The sequence below is a fragment of the Macaca fascicularis genome, chromosome 11 (genome assembly GCF_037993035.2).
Source record: "Macaca fascicularis isolate 582-1 chromosome 11, T2T-MFA8v1.1".
Taxonomy (NCBI): Eukaryota; Metazoa; Chordata; class Mammalia; order Primates; family Cercopithecidae; genus Macaca; species Macaca fascicularis.
Window position 1 is genome coordinate 80315941 of NC_088385.1, and position 12266 is coordinate 80328206.

The following is a 12266-nucleotide window of genomic DNA, read 5'->3' on the forward strand; positions in this document are numbered from 1 at the left end:
ATATGCAGAAACTTCTAGTTTCTCCATTATCTCAAACTCTTGTTCCATCTATCCATCCATTTCTATCTGTCTGTCTGTCTGTCTGTCTATCTATCTATCTATCTATCTATCTATCTATCTATCTCTGCCATCTATCTCATCCATCTATCTTCTACCAATTTTATGCTCATATGATCATATGATTAGGACATATCTCTTCATCTGGCATGACTTAAAATAGGCCCCTTTTTTTCTAGTGTCATAGGTCTGTCAAGATCACAGGGGATACCAGTTGAAAACAGGTGTTCTCCACACATGTTGTGATGCCTCACTCCTTGCATCAACAGCTCCTCAGGAAACCTTTTCTTACCAGGGATGGTCATTTGTACTTACCCTTTGCCACTTAAGGTCTCAGCAAAAGGCCAAAGCTAGCTTTAATCTAGCTTTGAAGCTAAAACTCCTCAATTTACACCTACTCTTTCAGCTGCTGCTGCCAAAATATGCACAGTGAGCTGGGGTTATGAGGTCAGAAGGGCCTCCAGAAGTCTTCTGCTTTGTTAAAACAAATCTCTCCGACAAAGCCATCAAGGTTCTGGCAAATGTGTCCAGCCCCTTTTTGCCACCACCTTTAAGAAAAGGAATGTTGAAAGAGGTATGCTTTGTCAACATCCAAAAAAAAAAAAAAAAAAAAAAGCCCTATAATACCTTTCTTTTCAGGGCAATAAGAGTCTACTTGGATTATATTTACATAACTAAGAAGGGCCATTAAAGTGATTCTTCCTAGAATAAATAATGTCTCCCAGGTGACTGAATCCATGTCTAAATTTAAAAGCAGGTGGCAACTTTGAAACTGAGTCTCTCTTGGCAGATAGTGGTTTGTTTTTCTTTAAAAGTACATCTTGAGGCATTTCAACTAAGACATTAAGTTCTTGTTTTAAAATTTATTATTATTTTCTTCTAAACAATGGGATACATGTGCAGAATGTGCAGGTTTGTTACATAGGTATGGAGAGTGAAATTTTAAAAATATATACACCTGTTTTCATAATGACACTTTTAGTGAAATACAAAGGTGAATTTAACAGTAAAATGACATTATTTTTACAATTAATATTTTTAAAGTAAAATAAATTTGACAATTGTTCTTTGGAAAAAACAGCCCAGTGTGTAAACAATCCCTTATAAGTATACATATTTTTATGACAGAAGACTGTCATTTAACTTTATTTGTGAATTTGGAACATGTGAATAAATAAGACAGATTCATTTTATGAATGTAGATCAGAGGATTGGCAGTCAAATGCCAATATGGCCCAGGCTGCTGATACAGGTAACCTGGAGTGGCTCTGAATTATCCAGATGAATTCTGAAGATGAAGCCACCACTGAGCTCCAACTGGACTTTGATTAAAATATGCAAAAACACATTATTCACTCTTAACTCCATTCATTCCTTATACTCTATATTCAACCCATCAGAAAATCCTTTACTTCCCCCTTCTACTTCAAAAATGTGTCTGGAATTATTACAATAGCTTCCTAATAGATATCTCTGTGTCTGCCTTTCCAGTTACCAAAAACTAAACAGAAGACAGGAATTCCTTTGTAAGTCAGGTTTCTTCGGTCAAAACCCCCCGGTAACACTCAAAAGGCAAAACCCTTACAATGGCCCATAAAATCTCACATGTTCTGATCCCCTTTTATCTCTTTGATTTCATGTACCTTGCTCACACCACTTTAGCCACAATGACCTATTTCCTATTGCTGGAACATACCAGAAGCACTCATTCAGCAAAATCTTTGACTTTCTTATTCCTTGTGCTTGGGAAGATCTTTTTCCTTCCTCTTATACAAGGCTATCTCCACATAATCTGGTAAAAAATCAACTGGCACAACACCAACTGGTTTTATGGTAATACAGTTCTGATGGTAACCTCCCAGAGTTGGCATCAGAATCCACAAGTTAGGGGCATTCCATAAGACTGCCTTTACTTCAGATGCCTGCCATACTTCAGGGATCATCAAACAACCTGTACTTCTGACCAACTGGCTATACATTTAGGGGTTCTCATGACTTCCTCACGTTCAATAATTTACTAAAATGACTCACAGAACTCAGAATAGCATTGTACATAGGATGAGGCCTGGGAGGGTCCTAAATGCAGAACTTCCATGCCTTCTTTTTGCATAGGCCAGGTGCATCATTGCTACACACACCAATGTGTTTGCAAGAGAGAACTCTGAGAAACTTTAGTGTTCAGCATTTTTATTGGGGATTTATTATGTAGGAATGCTTGATAAAACCATTGACCACATGATTGACCCTAATGGCTAGCCTCCCTCCTTTCTGTGGATGTTGGACTGGCACAAAGTCTCAACCCTCTAATTACATAGTTGCTGTTTCTGGTGACCAGCTCCCATCCTGAAGCCTACTAGTGGCCCACCATGGCCCACCATGAGCAATCTCATGAGTGTAACAGAGACACTTCTATTACTCATGAAACTTCAGGGATTTTAGAAGCTCTATGCCAGAAACCTAGGACAGAGACAATAATATGTTTTATTATATCACTTCTCAAAGCCTCCAAGTTTTATTTCAAATGTCACATTTGCAGGGAGCCTTTCCCTGACCAACTATAATAAACAATCTGACTCGAATTTTTAAATAGTTGACTACTGAGTTCCTTTAAAACTTTTACTTCCATTTCTCTTTGGTCCACATCTGGACAGGCTGACAAGAAAGCCCATGTATGCCTCCTCCTTCAGCATCTGTGAGAAATTTAAACCTTGCAAATTTCCAGCTTTCACATGGAAACTTTTCTTCATTCCCACCCTTTAGCAACTAGAAACACCTACCTCTCCATCTAAGGGAGGAGACAACCCCTCATATTGTCTCATGCCCAGTTTCTGCCTCTAAAGAAAGAAGAAGTAAAAACTAAAAGACAGAAATGAAATCCATAGGCAGACAGCCCGGCGCCACACCCTGGGCCTGGTAGTTAAAGACTGACCCCTGACCTAATCGGTTGTGTTATCTATAGATTACAGACATTGTATAGAAAAGCACTGTGAAAATCCCTGTCTTGTTCTGTTCTGTTCTAATTACTGGTACATGCAGCCCCCAGTCACGTACCCCCTGCTTGCTCAATTGATCATGACCCTCTCACACGGACCCCCTTAGAGTTGTAAGCCTTAAGAGGGACAGGAATTGCTCACTTGGGGAGCTCAGTTTTTGAGGCATGAGTCTTGCCGATGCTCCTGGCCAAATAAAGCCCTTCCTTAACTCATTGTCTGAGGGGTTTTGTCTGTGGCTTATCCTGCTACACATCTACCTCCATTAAGCTAGCCAAGTCATCTTATGCCCACTCTTCTCTCCTTCTGGAGTCCCTTGTGTGAGTAATAAGCTTTCTCTCAAATTTATTTGGTGTGTGGAGTGTCAATAGTCACAATATCTGAACCACATTTTGGGTGAGGATTTATCTTTCCTCTCTCCCTCTCAATTTCAACCTCAAAATACCATCTTAACTGAAACCACTTGTTTTTCCCACATCTCTTCACAATAATTTCAATTTATGTTTCCTAGTTTAATTTTTGCCATACACTTTATCAACATCTGACATATTATAAATATTATTTCCTTTGTTTACTGTGCATTATTTTCTCTATAAGCTCCACTATGGCAGAAATTTATGTTTTGTTTTGTTTTGTTTTGTTTTGTTTGAGATCTCTGTCACCCAGGCTGGAGTGTAGTGGCACGATCTCACTGCAGCCACCATCTCCCAGGTTCAAGAAATTCATGTGCCTCAACCTCCCAAGTAACTGCATTAAGTAACTGTGTGCCACCATGCATGGCTAATTTTTATATTTTTAATAGAGACAGGGTTTCACCATGTTGCCCACACTGGTCTCAAACTCCTGACCTTAAGTAATCTGCCCACCTCAGTCTCCTAAGAAGTGCTGGGATTACACACGTGAGTCACCATGCTTGGTCTGTTTATTTTATTACCATAATTTTAATATCTAAAACTGGATTAGTTATTCAAAAAATATTTGTTCAAATACAGTATTTTAACTTTTATACTGACATGTGTCAACTGATACAGTATCATTTTATCTTGAATTAAATTATCAACTGACTTAGTAGCTTGAAATCATTAACTTTACTTAACTCTCTTGTGTGGGTTAGAAGTTTGCTGGGATTTAGCTGGCCAGTTCTTGTAATCTCAGCCAACTTCACCCATGAGTCTTTGTTTGACTGCTATTTAGCCAAGAAATTAGGCTTCAGGTGTTAGATGGCTATTGATTGGGGAAACAGGGGCAATGAATCCTCTGACTCTTACTGTCCAGCCAGGGCTTATTCACACGGTATCTCAGTAGAATTTTGAAAATAAGAATGACTGTTCAAAGCCAGTGTGATGTTGTTTCTGCCACATGCTACTAGTCCTTGTTCAAAGCCAGTGTGATGTTGTTTCTGCCACATGCTACTAGTTCAAGTAAGTCATAAGTCAAGCCCAGATTTCACAAGTCAAGCCCAGATTTCAGAGTTGGAAAAATTCCTTTTTTTTTTTTTTTTTGAGATGGAGTCTCACTCTGTCACCCAGGCTGGAGAGCAGTGGCACCATCTCAGCTGACTATAAGCTCCACCTCTTGGATTCATGCCATTCTCCAGCCTCAGCCTTTCGAGTAGCTGGGACTACAGGCACCCACCACCACACCCAGCTATTTTTTTTTTTTTTTTTGTATTTTTAGTAGAGATGGCATTTCACCGTGTTAGCCAGGATGGTCTCGATCTTCTGACCTTGTGATCTGCCCGCCTCGGCCTCCCAAAGTGCTGGGATTACATGTGTGAGCCACCACGCCTGGCCTCCATTTCTTGATAGTAGAAAATGGAAAGACACATTACAAGTGATATAGATTTAGGGAGGAGCAGCATGTTTTGTAGTAAGCCACAGATTAATTTACTTATTTTCTCAATGAGGAAATCAAAAAATTATTCTTTCTCCATTATTTAAAAAATATAAAACAAAAAAGAGTCAACATATTTTGAGCCCTTACTATGTACCAGTCCACAAATCCTCATTAAAATTTTCTACCTGTATACTCTATCACTCATATCTTTTTATTTCTTGAGGATGAAATTCTTATATTTCCTGTCTCTGCAGCATATGATTTTCCATTATTATATCTCTCTTCTTCCTACAGTTACCAAAATATACGCCCCTTTTTCCCTCCAAATTATTACATAAGGTGGGATTAATGCAGTCTCATTCTATTATCTCAACTCAGGAAAGGTCTTCATGCCTTAAAAACAGCTTTGTTTTTTTCAATAATAACAGTTAACATTTTTACAAATTTTTGTTTTTACCCTTCCCTTATATGATTAGATCTTATGGGATACTGAGGAGATTTCTGCTTCTTTTGCAAATCTCCACAACTGTTAGATTAGTGCCTTATAGGCAATAATATAAGTAATGTCAATAATTCCTGGAGGCCAGAGATTTAACTTGACAACCTGTTTATACTATACCCCAAGAAAACACTAATTTCAATTGTCGCTGCTTTTTGATGTCATTGAGGAGTTGAAGACGATTCCAAATAGAAGACTAGATATTAAGGAATAAAAGTTTGGAGAATAAGTAAAAGCATACAATTAAATTTGACTATAACTGGTAAGAAACTATTTACAATGGTGGTGAGACTATTTGGTAACTAATAGGACAGTTATATTTGGTTTAAAAAATGGCAGTTTTATTAAGATGTAAGAAAAAGAACTAAAAAGCAATTAAACATTTGTGCCGTGATTCAAGAAATAACAGATAACTTGTCTGTCACAGATTTTGAATAAAATAAAATAAAATTTTAGATTGAAAGAATATAATTAGGCTGAAAAATATCGCCAGAGTAAACAATGTTATATATATAAAAAGCTGTTAGCTAAGCAATATGTTAAATGTCAGTGAATTGTAATCAAAGTAAGTTTGAAATTAATAAGGATAAGAACTTGGTAAAACACCATATAGCAAAGGATTCAATTATGTCTTGACTATGGCTGTAGTCTCTTAGAAATAAAAAGGATAGGTAAGAAAGTATAGGTAGACATACGTTAAAGTAAAATATTCAATGTTATATTTTACTTCTCCCTTCTAACTCCTGTGGTTTTTTTCTGAACAACTTAATTTCTGAAATTACATTTTGGCTATCTTGAGATTTCTTGTTGGATTTTGCTTAACTTGATCACTTAAAGACAGTAGTAAAAGCAAAGAAATATGAAGTAGTAACAGAAATAAAACGTCTCTTGATCTATATTTTATAAAATATTATATTCTCTCTACAAAATTGCCATATAGTCTTAAAAACCTTTTGTATACTTAATAAAATATTCCCTCTGTCCGCTTTCAGTGTTTGAGGTCAACATGTAGGGAAGGAAAGCATAATTCCTAATGATTTTTCCAAGTGACTATTTAGAAATATTTTAGCTGTGGCCAGCTACATGTGGGTGCCCAACTACTCTTTTAAGATAAATGGTGCACAAATGAGCCTTTTGTGTGCTCCTCAAACTCTGCTCTCCCTTGATCTTCAAAATATACCTCCTTTCAAACACTCACAGATTACATGGCTAAAGCACCTACCACTTATGTGAAATAAATGTTTGATTGATTCATTCATTTTTCCTTGGGAGCAAATGGAAATAATGAAATAAGAATTTACATAAGACTACTTCTAGGAAGTATGATAGAAAGCTTGTACCATAAAACATGGGTTTTAAAAAATAAAATATAAGTTAGTTTATAGTCACAGGTGGATGAAATTAGAATATAAGTTACATATTTATAGTGCTGTAATTTTGAAGAAAAGGACACTTATTAAGTGCATATTAACAACTAGGCACTGTGGTTTTTATATATGAATCCATTTAATATTCTCAATGTTCCTATAAAATAAGCATTAATCTTGACATAGAATAAAAGTAATATTTTTTCAAGTCCTAAAGCAAATAAATGATAGGGCAAGTATTTGAACCAATAATTATGTGACTCCAAAGCCAATGATTATTTCTATTTGCTTTGTGATTCATTTAAAATATGTATTAAATCTATAGAGAGATAATAAAATATGTTAAAGGTACAGAGAAATGGGAATGATTAATTCAGCTTGATATTATTGAGTAAATATTAGGCATGAGGGTGTTACTTTTTTCACATAGGTCTTAAACCAGTTGGTCTTAGAACAACATTTCATACAGAATAGAGCACATTAAAAGACAGAAGAATGGTTTCTTTGTGGAACTGTAAAACATTCTACAAAGCTGTTTGACAAAGTGTATCAGAAGATATAGGTAAACACAAGACTGGGGCATATAACAAAAGCTAGAACCTTAGAGCTTATATTACAGACAAGTGAAAAATTAATAGGCATTTTTTAGCAGAAGATTAACATAATCATATACATCAGTTGAGTGAATAAATACATGAGTTTGTATGTCAACGGACAAATATTTCAGTCTTGAGATTTTTCCCTTAAAAGGCCTATATGTTATTCTAGAATATTTCATGAAGTTACTTATAAACAAAAAGCATTTATTTTTAAATGGCTCATTAATATGACAAATATAGTGGCTTATTTTTATTACAGACTATATCTCTGTAACTGTCTTCCAGAGAGTTTTATTGAAATGTTAAAGTTTTCTGTGATAGAGAGGTGTTTGAGGCAACAGCTGTTTAATTGACAGTATTTAAATTCCATCTTTATCTTTCTATTCATTAGATATTCATTTGGAGTTAAAAAAAATTAAAGCCCATCTGTATCTTTCTCCCCCACTGCCCAATACCAATTTTACATATCCTGATGTGCCTAACTTTACATTTGCAGAAGCATGTGCCTGTTAGCTGAGAAGTGTCATCTTGTTTACAGAATGGGTGACAGATCCTTTCTACTTTGCTTAGTGGTTCTCACCTAAATTACTCTTGAGAAAATGCTCTTTGAAGATGCAACCAGATGGTTTCCCTCACATACTTGAGAAGCAGATTGGCAGTTTTAGTTCTGTTTCATCAATTGTTGAGTGGCTATTTCCTATCTTCCCCATGGGTTAGGATGCCAGGTAGATTTATGTCCAAAAACATACAGAGAAAATAAATTCTCAGTAAGTTCTTTCTTAGCAAGTCATTAGACAGAAATCTGGCAGGCTATACTGAGCAACTCACTGGGGTTATTTGCTGCAATTGAAATGAGGTCAGGAAATCCCTTGAATTCATCATGCCACACCAATGACTCTTGATTTTTTTTTTTTTTTCTAATGCTGGGTGAGATTATGTAATTAGCATTACCAGAAAAGGCATAATTTGAGGGGTCATTTTTATAGTGTTGTATCTAGAGTAATTATGAATATACTGAGCTAGAAATGAAACTCTTTCCCCTGACCTTTACTACCTAAGTCATAACACCTCCTTTTTACTTCGTGTCTTCCACCCCCATCCCAGAACTCACAGGTATCAGAGCTTCAGAGTGTACTACAACTGCCTGCATGGTCAAATATAGAGCCATTCTCAGGGCCTCATGGTTTTAACGTTCATCTGCTATTGACTGGTAGAGTACCTAATGCTGATCATTTTGCTCCTCATCAAATAATTAGCAAATAACAGTTATTGATTAGGATATTCCTTTTTTATTCTATTGGATTTTTGAGTCACAAGAATAAAAAGAATACAGAATTCTTTTAATTCAAATTTAGATTTTCCCTTACTGAATATTTTAGAAATTGATCTCACTTTAATTTGTTATTCCAAATCAGGAATGTTATTTACTTTCTACCAAATGTTGGCAATTTTACAGTTGAGTTTACAAATTGCTCAATTAGAGCAGAAAGAATCAATCCAGCTGCTTATCAGGATGTAAAAAGGTCTGTGTGATTGGCATCATGCTCAGGATCATCATCCCACCCCAGCCATTTCCATGCATGTATTGCTGGATAATGTGAATATGTGACATTACATAGAAACAGAAACTTTGCAGATGTAATTAAGATTATAGATCTTAAGAAGGATCCTACACAGGATTATCAGATGGACATATTCCATTCCATTCAGTAGAGAAATATCTTAAGCTGGAGTTAGAGATACATGGCAGGAAGAGAAGTCAGAATAAAAATGTGGGAAGAAATTTTCCTATTATTTATGGCTTTGAAGATGGAAAGGGCAACATGACAAGCGGTACAGATGGCTTTGAGGAGATGAGAGATGCGCCTACCTACTAGTCACCAAGGAAACAGAGTACTCACTTTTACAACTGCTTAGAAATAAATTCTGCCAACAACTTAAATACATCTGGAAGTAGATTATCTCCAGAGCTTCTAGAATGCAACATAGTTCTGCGTGTAACTTGATTTTGGCCTTGTGAGATTTTGGGCAGAAAACCCAGATGAGTCATGCCATACCAGTACTTCTGACCTACAAAAATGAGAAACAAAAATGCGTATTGTGCCATACCATTTTATATTTTTGATATATGTTACAACAGTGATAGAAAATTAATACAGGCATGGTATCAGCAACATGGCAGAATAGGAATCTCCTAACTCTCCCTCCACATACAGGCACACCAAATAAACATGTATTCATGGATCAATTCTTTCTGAAAGTCAGAGAAAGTCAGATGAGAGACTCCCAACCACGAGACAACTAAGGAAACATCCACACCAAATGAGAAGGAAAAGCTAAGGCACACAGGTATCAGCCCCTACCTGGGCACTGTGCTATAAAATCAAGAGAGGAATCGCCAACACTGAGCTTCTCCCTATGGAGAATAGGTTTTTGACCTCACATATACCACACTAACTCAAACCCATGGTTTGACTCTTAATTAACCTACTCTGGGAGTAAACAGGATTAAACACTTCTTTTTCTAGACCACAGGAACAAAGCAGCAGTTTTATATGGAAGTGCAAGCACTTCCAGGGTTTTCAGCCCCCAGAAGAGTGTAGAGAAGCGAGTTAACGAAACCTTCCCAATATTTCTCCACAGAAAAGGTTTATGACATACTCTTTCAGTGGCTACCATGTGGCCTGGATTCTAACTAGCTTTCGTCAAGAAGTTAAAAGGGCAGGCAAATATTAACCATCGCCAGACTGAGAAAAAAAATTGGCATTTAGGACCCCTACTCCTCTGGTTCACCCAGTGATAACTCCAGGTCTATTAGCCCCTCCTGGAAGGAATTTGCCCACATATTGAGTATCTCAACATTTATAGTTTCCACCCAAGTGACTGCTTCCCAAATCTCTTAATTCTGGGAGCAGAGGGTCCTGGCATACAAGTATCTCTCTAGACCACAGGAAAAGAGTAACACTTTTTACACAGGTATGAAAGCACTTTCAAGGGAATTATTGCATAGAAGCCGTGCAGAGAAGGGGCTTTAAAACATGACTCTTTATTTCTCCCTGGAAGGAATTATAACACAATTTTGCACTGGCTGCTTGGCTTCTAACTAACTTACATCAGAAAGTTAGAGGGACAGACAAATGTTAGCCCTCTTTAAGCCTGAGAAGCACATTGATACTTCTGACCCTTTTTCTCCAAATCACCCTAGCAATAACTCCTGCTCTATGAATCCCTCTTGGAAAGTGTCCACAGCCTGAGCACCCCAACTTTAATAGCTTCTACCTGAGGGACTGCATTCTAAACCTACGCCTGGAAGGAGGAAGGACGAGACATATGCAAATCTCCCCAGATCATAGAATAAAGAGTTGGGTTTAAATGAGCACAGAGATAGTCCAGGGTCTACACTCTCTTGAAGTAATGCAAAAGGGGCAGGAACATGCAGCTTCCATTTACTATCTGAGAGAGGGTTGTGGCACACAATTCCAGTGGCTACTTGATGTCCCAACTTCTAACAAAATTGGGCATAAGGGAACTTACAGAACTTACAGGGCAAACAAACAATGGCCTTCTATCAGCTGGACCCAGAACTCAGCACTTTCCGAGCTTCATCTCCAACTTGTCCCAGTGATGAATCCAGACCTACCTATTGTTCCTAGAAGAAGCCTGGCCACCCACCTAGTGTCACAGCATTCATAGTTCTCACCAAAGATACTGTCTCCTTAATAATCTAGCCCTGAGAGTCAATGGGGCTTTGTATTTCTAAGTAGTTGTAGACCACAGTAAACAAAGAGGTGAACTTACAATGGGTAGACATACAGCAGCTATCTCCCCAGAATCTCAGGCTACAGCCTGAATGTGATCATAGGCATTTGCCACAGATTGTCTTCACAGCTTAGTGCAGACAAAGTGAGAGATAAATTGCAATTCAGTTTCTCCATGAAGATAGAAGTAATTGAATCATACAACCAACACCCTAACTTTTCCAACAACATCTAGAGAGTCTAACTCCTACTTTGCCAGTCTCATGGCACTGATAGGGTGTGACACACCCTAAGCTCCAGGTGGCTACCAAAAACAGAGACAGCAATATAGACAAAAATACAGATCTGAGAATACCGTAAAATCACTGGACAGACAGACTGGTGAGATTCTTCTACAAAAAGCCATTCTGGCAAGACAGGAAGAAATAGTCACAGTATGCAAAGACACCAATATAGAGAGTCAAGGAAAATAAAGAAACATAATATATTTCAAATAAAAGAACAAGATAAATTTCTGGAAACTGACCTGAGTGGAGATATGTTTTTCCTGGAAGGTAACACAGTGGTTATAAAGATTACCATTGAGTTCAGGAGAGCATTACAAAAACAAACTCAGAATTTCAACCAAGAAATTATATGTGTATTATATATATGCAGACTAGATCAAGCAAAAGAAAGGATCGGTGAACTTGACATGTCACTGGAATCATACAATCTGAAAAGAAGAATGAAGAACAAAAAGGAAGGAAGGAAGGAAGGAAGGAAGGAAGGAAGGAAGGAAGGAAGGAAGGAAGGAAGGAAGGAAGGAAGGAAGGAAAAAGGAAAAAAAATCAAAGAAATAGTTACAGAAAATTTTCCAACCCTGTGAAAGGAAATAGAAATCCAAAACCAGAAAGACCCCAAAATAGCAAATACCATGAATACAAACGGACCCACACTGAGACCCATCCCAATCAAACTGTCAAAAGTTAAAGACAAAGAGAGAGTTTTGCAAGCAGAAAGGGAGAAGTGAATTGTTACGTAGAATGAAATAACCATAAGTTTACCAGTGTATTTTTTCAGCAGAAACCTTCTTGACTAAAAGAGAATACAATGACAGATTCAAAATCCTGAAAGAAAAAAATTGCCAACCCAAAATACTATACCCAGCAACCCATCTT